Here is a 14,944-nt window from a genome sequence, read left to right as displayed (position 1 = left end):
CCTATTTGTACCTTTTTGACCCTGTTTTCCATGCCCCCACAATGGTATTTCACTAGGAAAATACTCTATAGGCTGCTAAAGAGCAGTGTCTCCCCATGACCAAAGCACCAACCATAATCCCCAAGACATTTTGCCCGCTTTCCCCACACCAAAACTTCAGTCCATTTATCTCTTCTTGTGTAATGAAACACAATCAATCAAAGCTCCCTCTCTTCCTCCTGTGGGTGATGGTTTGGGAATCTGATTTCCATTTCAATAGTTTCCCTGAACTTACACAATGCCAAAAGGGAGCATTTCAATCATCTACTCAGCCTTTCAACAGGTACAAATTTCTTGTGGGACAGAGGGAAATGAAGGATTAAAAGGTCTATTAGCACATCTTGTTCAGCATCACAGGAAGTGGTGGGTAGTTCCTCCCCACCCAGGAGGGACCAGAGAAATCAATTATTATGGAACAGCTTGTATTTTATAAGTGTTTTCTCTTGTGATGACACCATGGACAGACCAGGCTGTAGGAACAAGTCTTGACAGAGGAGTTCTGCAGTGCCTGATGAGCTGGAAACACCAGGACAGCTCCAATGCCTTCCCCGCATTAGAAACTTAGGTAAGATAGGGATAGTTTTAGGATCTTATTTATAATCAGGGCAGGGATATGTTACTTTAAATTTGACTTAGGCAGAATAGTTACATTAACAATATAGACAACATTTAAGATCTCTGAAGGAAGAAATTGCTACACAAAGTGAAAGAAAAAAAGCAGACTAAGTTTAAAAGCAGTTTTACAATAATTAAGTCACACAACCCCCATTATCTGGGTAAGTGAATTATGTTTCTGCAGGGATCACAGGAACATTTTCTTCAGCTTTGATTCCAATTGTTCGTATCTCCCCTGTTTCAGATGTCCAGTTTAATCCAGCCCTGAACTTTGAGCAACACAACACTCTTCTGTGACTGTGTGGAAAAACCAACTTTTTTTCTGTAACAGTAAAACTCTTCAGCCCTGATTTGTCTCCACAATAGCTAGAAAAGCTTCAAAGGAACCCTGTGTGAATTATTACTTTGACAAGGACTGATCTGTAGGTTCTATGTGTAGAATACTTGCAGGACCTACGTAGAACACCCAATAAAGCTCCTCTGGGCTATAGCTGGGCTGCTGGGTCACCAAATCCCTTCATTTGGGAAGAAGCAAGAGCAAGGGCTCCCAGTGACAAGAGTTGTCCCACTTTACCCTTCAGTGACAAATGGGGATCTCCAAAACCTCATGGACATCTCCCAGCCATCCCCAGAGCACCCCTTATACTCCACCCTCTGAAGTACATAGCACGTGTGGGAGGCTTTTACTATAAATCTCTGAAGGCTGGCAAGAGCTTGCAACCTTCAATATCTGCAATCACAGGTGAATTTAGGAGCCTATCAGAAAAAAAGGAAAAATAGGTTTTATTTGCCATCAGCTTGAGACAAGCTCAGCAAGGAAAAAGAGGGGAGCAGGAGGGATTAGCACAACCCAGTGCTAAATTATGGATACACACCACAGGTGAAAAGAGGTTTCTTGCACTGCAAGCCCCATGCAGAGCCCTCTGGGGGGGCCAGTCCAATCTGTACAGCTCTCTCCATCCCCCTGAGACAGCAACAGCCGGCAGGAGCTGCCATACTCGGCTAAATGCCTCGGCATTTCCCAGCCCTTTGGGAGGAAACAAACGGCCTCGTCCGGAACACCAAGTGAGCAGGGTGATGTGGCAGTGCCTCTCCAAGGAAACCTCTGCTGCCTCCCTTGAGACACTGCCCTAGGGCAGGAGGTACAGCTTTGCTTAGCTGGGCCTGGCCTCCCATGGGGCAAGGCTGCAGCAATTCAATTTACACATTTTACAGCCTTATCAGTGAGGAGGCTTCACTTTCACAGGTGGGCTCTTGCCATGGCACATTTCCTCCCCTGGGGCTGCTCCCCACCCTGTCCCTCCTTTTCCACCCCTGCTTCCTCAGCATTTTCTCCCCTCCCTTCTCATAAAACTTAGTTATCTAACCTGAGCATTTTTCTTCCTTTAGTCTGGTTCTTACTCTCAGAGGAGCCATTTCCTCCTGTCTGTTGTTGATTGTTATTATTTCTGCTCTGTAAATGCATCTATCATGATCTTTTCTTCCAAGGCATGAGCAGTCACAAGTTCCTCATATTTTTCAGGGAACCTGTTTAGCAAGGATTCCGCAAAAGAATAGTTTCTCTTCTTGTCCTGGAAGGTTGCAAGCATCACAGTACAAGGCAGCTTGGTGATTGCAGCAGAAAACACTAGAACTATTAGCAGCTTAAAAAGAAAACAAGAAACAAACCCCCAAGTCCCCAAACATCTTTTCCTGAGGCTGGACAGAAGCTCCTGCCTGGCCAGCCTGCTGAGTTGAGAAACACATCACATCCCATGGCTGGAATGCTAATTAATTTTGCAACTAATGAGCTGGTGATAACACATTTACCACACTGGAGATATGAAGGAAGGCACAGCTTTGATGCATAGTGTCACCTTCCCCAGTAGGCAGACAGGATATCCCCAAGGCCACATACTCTTGTTGTGCTGTGCTGGTAGTTAAGGAAGTGTTTCACACCAAGATGAGTTTTTCCAAAGAATCACCTCTCCATAGAGACCTCTCAAGGGTCAGGGATCAGGAAGGGCTGGCAGGATGAGGAGTCGAGAATAACTCAGGAGGACAGGGCTCCCCCATCCCACAGGACATAAGCGAGACCTGCAGCCAAGTCTGGGGATGGCAGCCAGGGCCGACTCAGAGCCCAGATCATTTGTATGATAGAGCAGATCAAGGCAGGAGCTCAAATGCAGGTCAGTCAGCTCCAGTGACAGTACCACGGTCAGACACAGTCTAGTGGCCACCAGGCAAGTCTGACTCCAAACTGGGAGGTCACTCCATGGATCAGGGTCCCAATGCGAGGCCTGTGGCCAGGCACAGGCATGGCTGTATGGAGTGGTGCATCTACACCACAGCTCAGAGAGCAGTGGAAAGTCATGGACTGAGTTTAAATGGAGCCCCTGAGCCCATGGGCAGGGCAGTAGCTGGAGGCCCATGACAGGTTTGTCAGGCTAATTACACTCAGGGCCCTGACACTTCATCTCCACAGCCCTGGCCAGTATCATGGCCAGACACTAAGAGAGATGGCCGCACAGCCCATGACATCAGCACCAGTGTTCATACCATGTAGCCCAGAGCTTGCAGATGGATTTTGCCACTGTCCCCTTTAGGTGAAAACTCCACACCCTTCACAACAGGCATAAATGCCTCTTGACATCCTCCTTAAGAAATAAGAGGGATGATATTCCGTCTTACAGAGCAGCCTGTGTCTGAGGCATTGCAAGAAGGTGAAGCAATTACCAGGAACTGCTTTTCCTCCCCACATGCTGATGTGCCTTGGGGCAGGGAAAAGCAGCTGCAGGAGCAGCAGGGCACCTCCCAGCCCATCAGCACAGCAGCACGGAGGCAAAGACAAACAAAGATGCAGGAAGTGATTATACCTTCCAACAACAGAGCTGCGAGGCTGAGTAAGCAATTGGTGATTTGAGCTGGCGCTAAGCATGGAGCTTTCATTAGAGACAAACAACCTAAACCCAACAACACAACGGTGTTTGTTCGTATCAGTGAGGGAAGTTAAATAACCTACTCCAGTGGATACTGCAAAAGTGGAACTTCTGGGATAAGAGTGACAGTAGCATTAGAGAGGCTAGAAACTGGCCAGGACACAACTGGCACACACACACAGACACCCTCCTCATTCAAGAGGAGAAGTTCAGTGTTCCAGGAGCATCATGGAATGCTCCTTTCCGGGTGACATTTAACTCAGTCTTCAGACACCAGACAAGAACACACACTGCAATAACTGGAGATGTCCAATAATCCAAACCAGAAAAAGCTTTCCATTCTGTTGCTGAGCTGTATCCCTGCCATGGTACTCTCTGACCCCGGGTCAGAACATACAAGCTTACAATCAGAAAGATTTAATGAAAAGCATGCAACAGCCAGAGATCCTGCTGCCAGGGGAGGAGGGGGAGAGAAAGAGAGAAAAAATACATCAAATGGCTTATAAAGAAAGAAGTATGTGCACTTCCCAGCAGAGGATACAGTCTTTTAAGCCATCCCACTTGGGGGAGCTTCCCCTAACTCTGAGACTTCCTTGAAGGCAAAAGATAAACAGATCATGGGGCCAATATAGGGGCTGTGCAGCTGCACAAGTCTCTTAGAAGGTCCCTTTTATATTGCCTTGGCTTGTTCTTCAAGCTCAGAGGGAAGGTTAAGTTGAAGTCACCTGCTCTCTGATTCCCTGTGCACGCACTTGAGCCGTCGCAAAGGGAGAGGCAGGTTCTGCCAGGGACAAGATTTATGCACTTAATCCTTTTGAAGTGAAAAATAAAGGGAAAAGCCCTGCAGTTCTGCTTTCAGAAAAACAGCTCTGGGAATATGCATTTCCTCGTCACAAGTTCCACATAGACATGACATTTAACAGTCCTCAAAAATCCCTCTGAGGAGCTGTCAGGCTTGCTGATACCAATATGTGGAAAGCAGAGAGTCTGGCTTCCCATTCTGAGAAAACCAACAGCCAGCACTGCTCCTTTGGGTTGGTTGTGCTCAAGAGCAAATGGGACAAAGAGACATTCCCACACCTTCCAACACAGAGCTTCTTTTTCATCACCAGTTCCTACCCCAGCCCAGTCCAGCTCTTGCCCAACTCTCTCAATCCATCACCTATCCATTTACAGGCAGCTGAAATTTTTCAAGAAAATACAGCTGGCCAAAGATTACACTTCCAAAGTTCCACCATAGTGCCTCCCCCCCTAGATCTCCCTGTTGCCTTCTGGCCCCTCTTGTGCCTTACTCCTCCCCAAAAGTCCTCATTCCTCAGGGGATACTTCCCTGAGCAAGCTGAGACCTTCCCATTTACTGCTTATATGATCAGGGAGGGCATTAAGGAAATAATCACTGAGACTGCAGATAATTTAGGAATACCCTTTCTAAGGAGATCAGTCATCCTTGGGATGTTCTAGGAAGCTCTAGTTGTGCTGATGCTTCTTTTGCAGGACTAAAAAAATTAATAATATTGTCTCCAGGTTTAAGTGTCTCAGAACTCCTACAGCAACCATAGGAGTCCACAGCAAGGATCCACCCAGTCCACCACTGTGTCCAACATAAACTATGAGCTGACACCTAGGAAAGAGGAAAGAGGAAGAATAGGTTAAAAACACATGGTACTTCCTCTTCAAACATGAATTATTTACTTAGCTTTCAATGATTTTCAGCTGTAGAGATGTTTTTCTAGCCTTAGAGGGTTTGTCTATTCAGTGATCCCTAACAATCTTGGTTTCAAACACTATTGTCTTCCTTTGAACACAAGAATACACCTTGCACCCACAACACCCTCTGATGAGAAGTTCTCTGGGTCTCCTAGCTGGTCCAACCAGAACCAGCTCCCACCATTTGTTTGAAATCTGCCCACATTTGCTGGCCTCCAGTTCTTGCATGGGAAAAGGTAGGAACAGACAGTTCCTATCCATTTGCTTCATGCACCTCCAGATTTTGTAGGTCTCTGTTACCTTTCCCCTCAAATCATTCATTTTCCAGGCAGAAGTATCCCAGAATGCTCCATTGCTTCTTTTATGGGAGTTTCCACATCGAGACTCAGAAGGTCACCCGCAGCAGAATGGGACAGGCTATGGTGCTTTCCCACTTTTGGAGTGTCATGTTCTTCAGAAGTGAATTTGACTTGTGCTTCCACAAGGCTTTTACAGAAAAGAAAGAAAACACAGACAAACATTCCTTTTTTACACTCACTTTTCCTTCACTTGAAATCAAAGGGAATATTTTGAAAGCAGAACAACTTCTCTTCTAAAAGCACAAAGATCCCCTTCTCAGAAGAGCCAAACAGAAGATCATGACTCAGACACGGGGCTTTAACTTCCTCATCCTATGACTCAAACCTTTGACCTCCAGCATTCTCTGCTTCTCTGAGGGTGTCATAGATCTGCCTGATCTCCAGTCTGTTGGATTGATCTCCAAGACCCACGGCACTTCCCAAATACCATTTGGTCAACTCAACAGCACTCAGAAGCAGAACCTTGGAATTTGAAAGTTTGACCTTGCAATTGTGACTTTTTTTTTTTTTTTTTACACATAAGATATTTGGAATGGGTAATGACTGGTGGAGAAGGTGCTGTGTTTAGAGAATAGAGCCATCAAAACCTTCCCAGCTGTCCATGGACTTCAGGGACCCCTCCCATCCAGGGCAGGCCAGAGGGATTTCCTGGCTAATGTCAGATAAGGAAAGATTTCTGCTGAATAGCTGCACGTTAAGATGTATTTTATAATCCCCTGGTTAGCCCAGAGGAATTCACTGGCTGTCGAGAGGATCAACACATCCATAGTGCTGGGATGCTTTGGTATTAAATGACAGCTTTGGCATCGCCCTTAAGTTCAGCAAGTCAAAGGAAATAGTTGCAGGTTGTTTTATTTACTGAGCACCAACTAGGTAATAGGATTATAGACATGTAAAATCAAATTTTTAAAAACTACAAATGAACATTCAGAGTAATTTGAAGGTGTCTCACGTTTTATAAAAGTATTCAGCAAACGAAATCTTGATTAGAAAACCAGTTTAACACAGTCCTTTGCAGTAAGGATGTTTTTGTGGTACAGGGCGGTCCAGACTTCCTTTCACAGCCAGTGGGCATTCCAGGATCACAAGGATTAAAAACCACTAAATTCCCAAATCTCAGGTCAAATCAAGAAAGAGCTTCGGACCTTCCAGTCACTAGTTCAGTCTGTTCTACATCCTTCAGAAACATCAGTGCCCCTTGCAGTTCTCCCAGGCCCAGGCAGTGAATGCAGCAAGGTTCCCACTGCCCAGGGCCTCAGCTGAGCTCAGAGTTAACCTCTGACCATGACCCTTCTCTCCCACCTGGTAGAACAGCTCCCAGTGGGTGCTCTTGTTTCCAGTAAGAACCAGATGATTCTCCAGCTCTGACATTCCCAGTCTGGTCTGGAGACACAAATTCACACAGGCAAGGCTGAAAATCAGTGAGGAAGCTCTCCAGATGAAAGCCTGTGCAGCCAAAAGGAAATCACATTATGCATTATGATGGCATTGGGGACTTTATTAAAAACAAAATAAGCAAACAAAAGGAGCAGCAGTGGAAGGAGAAGCTTCTGGCCATACTGCCACCAGAGGAAATGCTCAGCAAGCCTTGACCTCAGCATGAAGGCTTTTCAAAGACCAGTCCCTGTTTCACATTGGGCATGAACTGCCACTCGACATTATACAGAGGTAGCAAGGCATTTAACCTGTTGTAACCTTGATTGCCATCCACCAGCTCAGAGCAATGTGTTAGGAAAGCAGCATTAAGGAGAAGGAAACTGGGATTGCTGCAGAATAGCAATATTTACACTAAAGAGTACCAAGTGCCTTTAAAATTACAATTTTTACATTTCTAGATATAAAGAAGGCAGCAGGAATAATCATATTGGTCTCCTGCATTAAAATGTTCTTAGACTTCATCTGACGTCCCAAATTTCTTCTGGCTGAGATAACAAGACATGGATTCTTCAGAGGCTTGGAGAGACAGAACCACCACAGTATCCCTTGGTAATTGGTGCCAAAAATTATTTAACTGTTGCTATTTAGTCACTATTAAAACCATATACCTTATTTTTTTAGCTTACATTTATCTAAGTTTAATTTCTAACTTCTGGATCACATTACACTTTCATCTGTTTTTCATCCACACACAGGCATCACTTTACCCAATGAAATTCACCCCTGTGTTTTAGGCTGACACAGCAAATGACACTCAACAGTTTTGGTCAGGAAGGAAAGGATCCTGCATCCTGCTGCATGTGAAAGGGTGCCACTGAATTCAGACAACCAAGTTGAAAGGTGACATCTGCTTTGTCACTAAGGCTTGCTTAGAGCAATAAGGACGATCATCATCCCCCCAGATGTTACTGGAGCTTTCTGAAGGGGTGGCCTGAAGCAGCCAGTCAACAAGGCTGGCAGCAGTTGACTACTTTTAGCATTGCTGTTGAATTACTGCCGTCATCAACTAAAGTTATATGGGAGTCCAATGAAAGACAACAAGTGCCATCAAAGTTGCAGAGAAAGTTTTGTAACCATTCTCAGAGGGGAGACGTGGGCAGGGGTGAGGACATGCACCCCCAACAGCTCTGCAGGATGTGGCTGTGCTGCCATCCACGACCCTGACCCTGCTGCTGTTACTGCTGTGCTTGAGAAACAACGGCAAATCTACCCCTTACCTCAGAATCTGGGCCAGCCTTGAACAGTGGCTGACTTCTCCAGCTGAAAGGTCTCCTGTCCCATGACACAGGCTCTCTGGAGGCTGATGCAGGGCACAGCACAGCCAGCTGTAAACAAACCCTAAATGGAGAATTTTGGGAATGTAAGTTAGGGTCCCATGGGTCAGGCAAGGGCCTAGAGAGGCAGAAAAGGAGAACCCAGCTCTCTTTTTGAGCTGTGGCACTGGCATCCATCTCCAGGACAGTGATGTTGTTCACAATCACAGTGGGAAAACATATTTGTAGCAGCAACACTCTGAACAGTCTGTCCCCCCCGCCCAGTAATGACACAATGGAGGAAGCAGCTGGTGCAGCCAAGCAGCACCAATTAGCATTATCTTAACACTCTGGGCTGTAAATTGTGTCAGAGCTGTTTTCTGTGTAGTTCAGTCATTCCCTTCATGAGGGCATGAGAGCCTGGGGCAGGGGAGCACAGATAACCCTGGCCAGGACCTGCCCAGAAGGCCCCTGCAGCTCCATACCAGATCCCTGAAGCAGCAGCTCTGCAGCAGATCCTTGGACACCAGCAATGGATTGCTACAGTCTTAGAAAAATAGATGCCAGGCTTTGCTCTCCCAGTCACAGCCTTGACAAAAGCCACGTGGGCAAGATGAGTCTTGGCAAAGAGGACAAGTCTGAGTGTTGAGATTAGAAGTTTCCCCACTCTGGGCCAGTGGAGAGACAAAGAGCAAAGGCGAACCAGCCCTCTACATTTAACTGCGTGGTTAGACCAAAGAAATCTATTTGCCTCATGTCTGTTGTCAAGATGTGGAGAATTTTTTCCATAAGAGAACTGACAGTGGGATATGCATGTGAGATATAGGGATCAGGTCACTCTCTTTCACTGTGCTGATTAGTCTGCCCCAAATGACATTTTTTATTTTTAATTCCAGGTACTTCTTAGCGTATGAGAGGTTCCAGACAGGACTGATGCTTGGACAGCTGGGACTCACCCCCGCAGCTCAGAGCCAGGACAAAGCCAGTCCTCCAGGTAGACTGTGCGTCACAGCCTAGGAAAATTCCTGCTTACCCTTGTGCCTGAGGCATGTGCACACACACGTCCCAGATCCAGCTGCAAAGCAAACCTGCTCTAGTTTGGAGTTAGTAGGCACAGGAAAAAGGCTGAAACCTGACTCCTAACCTCCAGCACTGATTGGGCCCAAGTGTTCCCTTTTCCATGCCTTGAGACTTTCTCTCCCCGCTCTCCCACATGCACCCCCTCAGTCACAGGATCACCAAGTGTATTCACCAACTAATCTAAATAAGCACCCCATGTTTCCCAGCCTAGCAGGACAGAAAACCTGTCTGACAGTTGAAGTTCCTGCAAGAAGCATGATGAGGTGCTAAGAAAATAATTGTGCTTACAAATTCTTTGGGCTGAAACAGCTGCTGCTGTAGCTGGATGGGTTTTTGGCTGGCAGTCAGCTCTCCCTACAAGGCATCTCTACAAGACACTCCATTTACTTCCTGTTCCCTAGCAAGTCCCTACAGGAAAGCAAAGAAACTGGGATTAAACATATATGACAGAGCCCAGCCAAGACACACAATCTGAATTCCCAGACAAAGTGCAAGACAAATATAAGCATCACAGAGGAACAAACGTAATATGGGCTTAAGTCTTGCATGAGCCCTCTGTAAATGTGATCTAACAGCAGGCTGCACCTTCCAGCCTGGCAGATTCCATAAATGCAAGGTCTGCAACACATGAGAACTCACAAAGAGAGACACAAGGAGTCAGTGTTTTAGAAGGAGGCTTTAGGGATTCACCATAAACTTGAAGGACATCGAACCCCTACACTCAAATGGTGGTTGGTGCGCTGACATAAAATGAATGGGTCCTCTGAGTCCCAACCCAGTTCTGCAGAACTGGAGCTACAGGGCTCCAGGGCTTTGATTGGGAAGAGAAGAAATTAGAAACAAAAAACTTGTCTGAATTGTCCTCTCCCTGTCTGTCTGAGACAGGCACCCAGTGGCCTCTAACACCATAAGAGCACCTGATGTCTGACATTATCAGTGTACCTCCAGCTGTACTACAGATGAGTCAACAGCAGGTTAAAGAAGGAATAAAGGAGTGAAGCAACACTGCCCAGCCACAGCCAACCTTATATTCTTGGTTTTCCCAAAATAGTTTTCTGGGGTCCCAGCACAATACTCCAAACACTAGATTTCCTTCATAAGATTAACAAATCTAAAGGCTGCCCTCCACCCTTGAAGGATTTAACATAACACCTACTAGTAAAACCCTCAGGTGTGAAAACCTTAAGTATTTAAGTTGCATGTGATTCTTCACAGGTTTCTCCTCTGCTCAGGAGGAGCCTGAGACTTGAGGTACCGAGCAGACACACCATGTCCCACTCCCCACAGGGGAAATCCCACTGAATCCGGCAGCATTGTCAGCCCAGCAGGAAGCATAAGTCTCACAGGAAAGGCTATTCTAGTGATGTTTCCAGGATGGTTTTCCAGATCAGACACATTTTGGAATCAAAGCCAAGGCGGAGCTGGCCAGCACCACCAAAATGGTGGCTAAGTAGAAAATCTCCCCAGTGGTAGAAAGAATAGAGGGTAGACACTTCTTCTGAAGTTTCAATTACTCATGAAAGCAATGGGAAGTTTTCCTCTCTCCCTAAAACATTGTACTTGTTTTGGCAGTGGGTTGAAAGAATCCTCTCCCCATCATACAGGCGTATTTCCTTACTAATGAAGTGAAAAAGTTTACAAAAACTGAAAAGGAAAAAAAAATTCTGCCACCAGAGTAATGATTTTTAACAAGTATTTTTAGTATTCACCATGAATAGGGAATATCAAAGCAACCAAGTCCTCTTGATACTGTTGATACTTTTTCAGGAAGCAACCAGCAGTGCCACAGGGACATTTTCTGTCATGCTGGCAGTGAGCTGCAGACGGCAGCTCAACAAACTCCATTCAAGGGCTTTGTTGAGCTGGGGTCTAAGCAAGGAAATGCTAAAGGAAGCCTGGAGCCAGAGCACTTCCCATGAGACAGTGAATCAAGACCTTCCTCCTCCTGTGAGTCAGTGTCACAGGAGAAAAATTGCAGAGGCTTCTGGCTGGCTGGAGCTGCAGCCATGGCACTACAGCAGACTGGCTCCTCCGGATGTACAGAGAGGGGATGGAAGCTGGACCAGAGACCTGCTGGGGAGGGCTTGTGTTGCACCTGCTTCTGCTCCAAAGCCTGGCTAGCATCAGTCGTGCTGAGAAGAGATCAAAGGGGTAGCAGGCACCTCTGGCCTGTGCTTCATGCACAAAAGTGGAAGAGAATAAGAAAGAACACCTCAGAAGACTCAGAGGAAAGTACAAGGGATGAGAAACACATGGGTCACAAAGAACATGCAAAGTGCACAAAAACCATGCAATTACCTGCTGCAGAAAAGACAGCAGGATCATCTCATTTCACAGATCCCTTGAGAAAAAGCAGCCTTTCTGCCACTCCATCCTGCTTCAGAGGCTTTCCTCCATGCCTCTCCTTAGCCTCCTGACTGATTTTCTCCACCCAGCTCTCCCCCGTCTATGAGCAGAGCAGCGGCACTACTGAGGAGCACAACAGCTTGTGTGCTTCTGGGAAGCCTACATTCCTCTCTAGTCACTAAAACAGCCCAAACCAACAAGAAATGGTGACTTCATGAGAGAAAACAAGAGCAGGGAGAAAGGAAGATGGTTTATAAAGCCAGCCAAATATTAGAAAGTAAAGTCATTGCATTCACATATAACACAAAGCCTCCGGTTCAGTGTGACCACATCAGAGCCTGTGAGGATTACTAACAGACTCTGCCTGGGTTTGCTGCCCACACCCATTCAGCAAAGGGTACCCACAGCTAAGAGAACACGTGTCTTCCTCTTGCTTACTTATTTGGAGCTCTTGTTTGGAAACTCAGCCTCGGAAAACTAAGAGCAGCTATTTCCAAATACTTCTTAGGTGGTTATTCACACACTTGCAATATTCCATAAGCATTTGTCATTGCTGATTATCTTAGCAAGCATTGTTTGCAAAGCAGAAGTGAAGAAATGGTGCAAGGACAAGCAGTTCCCATCCCATCTTAAAGCAGGCCCCACTTTTGTGTAGCATGGCTGAAGCACGTGGAAAACCTCTTCCTAAAAAGTTCCAGGGACAGACACCACAAGCTCTCCTCTGATTGAAGAGACAATCTACCTCTCACTTCCTAATCCTATACTACTTAAAGCCTTCTCTCTCCTAAGTTTCATGTTGTATCAGACATAACAGCCTGCCTAAAAAATGGCGATGTGATGAAACATCAGAAGGAAAAAAGCATGAGTGCAAGGAAACCCTGCAATTTCAATCCACCTCATGCTGTCAGCCTGAAGAACAAGAGGTGAAACCCCAGCTCTGGTGAGAACAACAGGAGTGTGGCAAACAATTTTTAAGAGCTGCTTCAGGTACTGTGCTGAGGAGGTGCTGCAATCTCCACCCCAGGATGGAGAGAGCACAAACTGAATTTAAAAATCCATGGAAAGTAAAATGGTGAAGGACCGTAAATTAAGTTTTCATCAATTCCCACTGCAGGGTCAGCTTCTCTGAATAGCCCTCCAACATAGGAGACACTCCTTGTTTTCCTCTTTCACTTCAGGAGTTTCTCTCCAGCTATGAGCTACTCACTCGTGTGCTTTCTCCAGAGCATCTCATCAGTGGCAAACAGTGCTGCATGGATCCTGCTGGAAAGCGTCATCTCCACTTCGTCTGTCACCAGGGAGACTCCTGTAAACTGCAGAACTTCAGGGATCCCAGGGTCCCACCAGTGAAGAGAAGAAGGGGCACCAGGATTGAGTAAACCAGAGTGACTGACTTAATCTAACAGCTGCCAGAAGAGCCAGCCTCAATCCCACTGTTACTCTGTGCTCTGGTGATGTTTCCAGCACTGGAGATAGCCCCATGAGCCAAATTCAGTTCACTGAACTAACAGAAAATTAACAGTACAAAAAACCACTGCAGCAATGATGAGCTCAGTCACCTGCCCTGGCTGCATCCACCCTGTGCACGTGAGATTGTTGCAATGAGTGCCCAAACCAGGTATTCTGAGCTGAAGGGGCACTGGACACTTATTCTGTTAAGAAACTCATTTTGTGCACACTGAACTGACTTTGCTGGGCTTGCGTGCCACTAATCCACCAAAAGGCCATGGGACAGTCAATAATTCTCTGCAGCTTTTCCCAACTTTCCCCTTATTTATTTTAACATCTTTTTGTGATTTAGAACTATCTCTTCCTATCTGTGCACGCCTCACACAAGAAGATCCCATCTCTGACGGGAGGGCTTTGCACATCATGACAAACAGCAGCAGCAAAGCCCTGCCCTCCACTGAAAAGTCCCATCTCTGTGTATGAGTGGCCACTCCAACCTCACTGCTGGCTGAAGAGGTTTTCTACCTCCCACAAGACATAAGCAACAGGATCTGTGCAAGTCACACTCCCTTCGAGGCAAAAGCAGCAGCAGGGAAGGCCCTTGGACACTCCTTACAAGGAAGTGGAACATTCTCTCGCTTACGCACCGGGAACAACCGTAGCCACCCTAAAGGGTGGGGGCAGAGATAGGACTGTGAGGCAGCACAAGGAGATAAGGGAGAAAACCAAGAAATACGTGGATTCATTGTATTTTTCAGGCTTGAGTTCCTAGAAGAGATTTCTTTCTCTGGTCTTCAGCAGCGTGAAACATCCTTCAGATGACAGCAGCATTTCCAACACCCTACAGCACTTGGAGAGAGTTGGCAGAGCAAGTCCTGGCTACTTCCAACCAGGCACCTCTGGCTCCTTGGCTGCCTCGCTGCCTGTCCCATCTGATCACAAGAGAGATGGATAATTCATTTAGTTTTACAGAAAACTGTTAATTCACAGGGAAACATATGAAACTCTGCAAAACCCCAAGTAATTGTGGCAATAAAAAGCCTGAGGGTTGCAAACTGTCAACTCTTTTGAAGCAGCCATTTTAAACCACACTTGATGATTTCAGTTGACAAGATTACTTGGAGATGATATACTGCCACTTGAACAAAAGCAAAATTTGAGGTGAAATCACTCAAAAGGATTCAAAAGGACAGCAGGGAGGTGTTTCTACTGGTGCATCTGCAAAGGCAACTAAAAGAAGTGACGGAAAGCCACAGAAAGTATCAGTCCCTGCTCCCACCAGTCCTCCCAAAAACTCACAGAGAGATAGAAGTCACACCTCTTGGCTCCCAAACCACTGTTGATCCATTAGGCCCTACTGTCCCTGGCCTCTGGATGAAAAGCATTTCTAGGTAAAAATAAGGAGAGTAGGTCTTCCTTACATTTCCAAGTTAAAATGAGGAAGGCAGGCCAAGGGCCTTGTCACAGCTGCCAGTCACCACAGTATTACATCAGCCACAATGCTACAATTCCAAAGACAGGCTAGCATGAAAGTTAAAAAAGGAGGCTGAATCAAACCTGAGATACTCCCAAAAGATACCCTGAAGCTTAATTAAAAAAAAAAAGAAAAAGAAGTGCTCTACTCCTTTCTGTAGTTATTTTTAATCTGGGGTGGACTGTGTCGTCCTGGAACTGAGTCAAATGAAAAGTAGACATTCAAAGCACTTTACTCTCCCCCTGCTGCCCCTCTGCTCCGTGTCAG

General features: G+C 46.1%; 1 long non-coding RNA gene across 1 annotated transcript; it reads right to left on the bottom strand.

Annotated features, from left to right (window-relative positions):
• Window positions 1-4,919: 4,919 nt before the first annotated feature.
• LOC125331771 lies at window positions 4,920-8,520 on the bottom strand. Its single transcript, XR_007206184.1, has 4 exons — window positions 8,293-8,520; window positions 6,941-7,084; window positions 5,580-5,765; window positions 4,920-5,193 (listed from the first exon to the last, which is right to left on the bottom strand). It is a non-coding gene; the product is annotated as an uncharacterized LOC125331771 (long non-coding RNA).
• Window positions 8,521-14,944: the final 6,424 nt, after the last annotated feature.

The sequence above is a fragment of the Corvus hawaiiensis genome, chromosome 11 (genome assembly GCF_020740725.1).
Source record: "Corvus hawaiiensis isolate bCorHaw1 chromosome 11, bCorHaw1.pri.cur, whole genome shotgun sequence".
Lineage (NCBI taxonomy): Eukaryota > Metazoa > Chordata > Aves > Passeriformes > Corvidae > Corvus > Corvus hawaiiensis.
Note: the sequence above shows the minus strand (reverse complement) of the source record. Positions and strands in the feature narration are given on the sequence as shown.